The sequence below is a fragment of the Benincasa hispida genome, chromosome 1, assembly GCF_009727055.1.
Source record: "Benincasa hispida cultivar B227 chromosome 1, ASM972705v1, whole genome shotgun sequence".
Taxonomy (NCBI): domain Eukaryota; kingdom Viridiplantae; phylum Streptophyta; class Magnoliopsida; order Cucurbitales; family Cucurbitaceae; genus Benincasa; species Benincasa hispida.
Window position 1 is genome coordinate 88,122,785 of NC_052349.1, and position 5,447 is coordinate 88,128,231.

Consider the following 5,447-nt stretch of genomic DNA (forward strand, 5'->3'; position numbering starts at 1 on the left):
AAATGTTTATACATTACAATTACAAACTACAGAACCCAGGAGATTTAGGGCGTCAACCCCAATATAATCGTTATAGGAATAAGAGTTATTATGGTCTAATGATTGGTTAAGAAGCGTCTCGATTCAATGAAGGGAGGACTGATCCTAAATTACTGAAACATTATTGCAAAATAAAAATGATGATTGAGGTTCATTATTTCTTTTGCTAAACTGACATGATTAAAATAGATTTTTGCATAAGTGTCTAAAATAAATAATTTGTTTTGTATCAACAAAAATAACTAGCACTATGATGAACCTTTTTAAAGCTGAAAGATTGAACGAAATTAATTACACAACTCGGAAAGAAACGATTAAAACTATGTTCATGGTTAACGATCTTAACTTCGTCTTGACTGAGGAATCTCCTTCAGTCCCAACCTATAATGCAACACGAAGTGTTTGTGATGTATACAAAAGGTGGACGAATGGCAATCATAAGGCTCGAGTTCACATTTTAGCAGACATACTTGATGTCTTAGCCAAAAGATTTGAGAGCATGGTCACTGCACTTCAGATCATGCAATAAATGCAAGAATTGTTTGAGTGATTTTTCTCACAATTCAAGTTGGATGGGGTTGATATCGATGAAACTAGTAATGTCAGCTCCCTATTTGAACTTCAGTCCATATTGAATGTCAAGGGACTAATAGAGGAGGCAAAGGTTACTAAATCTAGTGAAGTTTATCGAAGAGGTTCGACCTCGGAGGAAAAATTTGGAGTTCATAATAAGAGTTTTTAAGCTGATCCCACTTATCTACAGAAAAGGAAGAGATCCAGTGACAGTAAATCTGATTTACTTGTCTTGGAGTCGTGCTTAGTAAAGAATGATTATTATGATATAATAGTTGATTTAGGGTCTACTAATCAAGTATGTTCTTCCTATCAGGGATTTAATTCTTGGAGAAAAATGGAAGTTGGAGAGATGACTCTTCGAGTCAGATGGATGAGACCATTTCAGCTGTTTCCATAGGCAGAATTAAGTTATTTTTTGACACGAAACAATATATGCTATTAGATGACTATATATAGTTCCTAATATGAAAAGAAACTTAATCTTTTTTTTATTGTTTGATTGAGCAAAAATATTCTCTCTCATTCTCTGGAAATAAAGTGTTTATTTTTAAGAACGGAATAGAGATATGTTTTGCTTCAAAAGAAAGTAACTTATATTTATTAAGGTCGTTAGTTACAAAGGCTATCCTAAATACTGAAATGTTCAAAACAACAACCACTACTAATAGACCAAAAATTTCTCCTAAAGAAAATGTCCATCTTTGGCATCTAAGGTTAGGTCACATTAATCTCAAAAGGATTGAGAGATTGGTCAAAAGTGGACTTCTAAATGGTTTAGAAGAAAACTCTTTACCTATATGTGAGTCATGCCTTGAAGGCAAGATGACAAAGAGACATTTTACTGGAAAAGGTTATAGAGCCAAAGAGACCTTGGAGCTTGTACATTTAGATTTTTATGGTTCGATGAATATAAAATCAAAAGGAAGGAATGAATATTTAATCTCTTTCTTAGATGATTATTTAAGATACGGGTATCTTTACCTAATGTCACACAAGTCTAAAGCACTTGAAAAGTTCAAGGAGTATAAGAGTAAAGTTGAAAATTATTTAGGTAAAAAGATAAAAACGCTACAATCTAATTGTGGTCCAATGTATGGACTTAAGATTCCAGAACTATTTGATAGAACATGAAATTACATCCCAACTCTTAGCCTCTGGTATACCTAAGCAGAATGGTATATCAGAAAGGAGAAATAAAACCCTATTAGACATGGTTCGGTCTATGATGAATTATGCTCAACTTCCTGACTTATTCTGAGGATTTGCAGTGGAGATTGTTGTTTCTATCTTGAACAACGTTCCATTAATGAATATTTCTGAAACACCTTTTGAGTTATGGAGAGGTCGTAAAGGTAGTTTATATCACTTCAAGATTTTGGGATTCTAGCCCATGTGCTCATGAAAAATCCCAAAAATTTGGAACCTCATTCGAAAGAATGCCTATTTATAGACTACCCCAAGGAAACGAGAGGTGAATACTTCTTTGATTCTAATAAAAATAAAAATGTTTCTATCGACAAACACTACCTTCTTGGAAGAAAACCACATGAGAGACCACAAACCCTGAAGCAAAATAGTTTTAAGAAAGATTTCTAAAGATAATACTAAGACTTCAACAAGGGTTGTTGAAAAGGCTAGTGCATCAACAAGGGTTTTTTTATGTCAATTCATTTAGTCAAGCTAATCCATATCAAGAGTTGAGATTGTATTGACGTAGTGAGAGGACTGTAAATCCACTTGTTTGTTGCATGGGTTTAACAGAAACCCAAAACATCATATCTGATGACAGGGTTGAGGATCCGTTGTCTTATAAGTAAACAATGGAAGATGTTGACAAGGATGAATGGATAAAAGCCATGAATCAATAAATGGAATCTATGTACTCCAATTCTATCTGAGAGTTTGTAGATCAACCTGATGGGGTAAAACCTATAGATTGTAAGTGGATCTATTAGAGAAAAATGGGTGTAGATGGATAGGTATAGACCTTTAAAGATAGACTAGTGGTAAAGGGTTATACCCAGGTTGAGGGAGTGAACTACGAAGAAACTTTCTCACTTGTTGTCATATTAAAATCTATTCAAATTCTTTTGTCCATAGTTACACATTATGACTATGAGATATGATAAATTGACAGTCAAGATTTCCTTTTTGAATGGTAATTTTGAAGAGATCATCTACATGAATCAACTTGATGGATTCATTGAACAAGATCAAGAGCAAAAAGTTTGCAAGTTTAATAGGTACATTTATGGACTAAAACAAGAATCTTGATCTAGGAATATAAGATTTGATACTGCAATAAAATCTTATGGCTCTAATCAGAATGTTGATGAGTATTGTGTTTATAAGAAAATCATCAACAACTCAATAACTTTTCTTGTGTTGTATGTGGATGATATCCTACTAATTGGGAATGATGTAGGCTTTCTAATAGATGTAAAGAAATGACTAGCCATCCAGTTTCAGATGAAAGATTTGGGGGAGGTGTATTTTGTTCTATGGATCCAAATCACCAGGGATCGTAAGAACAAAACGATGGCCTTGTCTCAGGCATCGTGTATTGACAAGATACTTGTCAGATATTCGATGCACAATTCCAAGAAGGGTTTATTACCTTTCAAGCATGGAATTGTTTTCTCTAAGGAACAGTGTCCTAAGACTCCTCAAGAGATTGAGGAAATAAGACGAGTTCCGCATGTATCTGCTAGCAGCCTTATGTATGCAATGTTATGTACCAGACCTGACATTTGCTATGCAGTAGGGATTGTTAGTAGATATCAATCCAATCTAGGAATAGATCACTGGATAATGGTCAAAATAATCCTCAAGTATCTACGGAGAATGAGGAGATGTATGCTTGTGTATGAAGCTAAAAATTTGATCCTTGCAAGACACGCTTTCTCTAATTTTCAAACTGATAAGGATTTTAGAAAAACCTATATCAAAATCAGTGTTCACTTTGAATAAAGGGGCTATAGTATGGCACAACATTAAACAATGATGTATTCAAATTCTATGATGGAGCCAGAACATATAGCTACTTGTGAAGCTGCTAAAGAAGTTGTCTGGCTTAAGAATTTTCTGACGGATTTGGAAGTCGTTCCAAATATTACCTTGCCCATCACCCTTTATTGTGATGATAGTGGTACAGTGGTAAACTCCAAGGAACCTCGAAGTCACAAACGAGGAAAACATATTGAGCGCAAGTATCATTGTATTAGGGAGATTGTGCAACGGGGAGATGTGATCATTACACAGATTGCCTCAGAGCACAATGTTGCTAATCTATTTACAAAGGTTTTCACGGTTAAAGTTTTTTAGGGTCACCTAGAAAGTTTGGGTCTACGAGATATGAGTCATTTAATCTAGGGCAAGTGGGAGATTTTGTTAGGTATATTGTATGCCCTAGCTTATTGTATTGTATTTGATACCATACATCCCACTCACTTTAGGACAAGTGGGAGATTGTTTAATTTGGTGTCCTAAATCTTATATATCTTGTAGTTTGTAAAAACAAATTTTATATTTAATAAAATAATAGTTATTTTATTAACATTTAGACTGCATTAATTCAATCCAATAAACTAAAATCCAAGTTTATTTTATGAAACTTAAAACATATATGTGGTTGACATACAGGTGGATCATACTTAAGTAATAACCTAAATGATTTGTAGTAGATGGATAAGGCCAGGTACCTTATCCTGGTGGCACTACGAATACGACCCGTTTTGTAGTTGTTACAATTGTTGTAAATGTTGGGTTTTATGTCCTAAAACTCTTGGTTTATAAACAATAAATATATTCTGTTATCAATAAAGATGTTATTGAGGTTTATTTAATAAAGTTGCTATTGAATGTATGAATTGCTCATTTCGTTTTAGAAAGAACCTAAATCCAATAAACTAAGATCCATGACTATTATATGAGTGTTTAGACTTTATATGGAGACATAAGAGTGGATCAAGTTTGAGTAGATAACCAAAACAATCTATAGTATATGAATAAAGTTGCGTATCTTATCCTGGAGGACACTATTGGATGCAACCCATTTTGTAGTTGTTACAATTGTTGTAAAGTGCTACATACGATGTGATTCTCAATCGTTCATGTGGAGACATACGATGTGATTCTCAATCGTTCATGTGGAGACATGTGAGTGGGACGTCATGTGCAAAGAGTTTGTATAAGATCGAACCAAGAAATAAGTCACTCTTACTTTATAATGTTGTTTACTGTTTAATACTGACTATTTCAAAGCAATGACCTAGGTAATTTAACCTTAATCCTGACCTAACTATGAACTTCTGTTGATTCGGGATTATCCTTAGATTTGCATGGGTGAGGTTGGCTCATCAGCAATGACTCATAAGCTCACTTTTTCAGGGGTAAGATAGTTGGGAACATAGGGTGCAAGACGAAATTCACTCCTATCCGCTTTTAGGGATAATAGAGAGGTTGTTCCCTTAAATACTGACTCCAGGTCTTGAACAAGGGGCCCCACTCTCGCATTGACCCGTGTGAGACTCGGTTTGATGATTGGATCACAAACCAATTGTCCATTAGAGGATTAGTGGGACTTAAAGAGCAAGATGTAATCTCGGGGGTAAAACAACTTTTGACCCAGCCGCTATTGCGAATAGCCTGTGAAGGGTTGACTTATTGATTATGGTTATATCAAGTGGACATAAATATATCTACAGTGTCCGTGCAACTACTGGGCTTTAGTGGAGTGACCTGGTAGTTAATGAATATTGATTAACTAGATTAAAGAGCTTAATCGGTTAATTTTGGATCGTTGGAGCCCATGATTTGTAGGTCCATGAGGT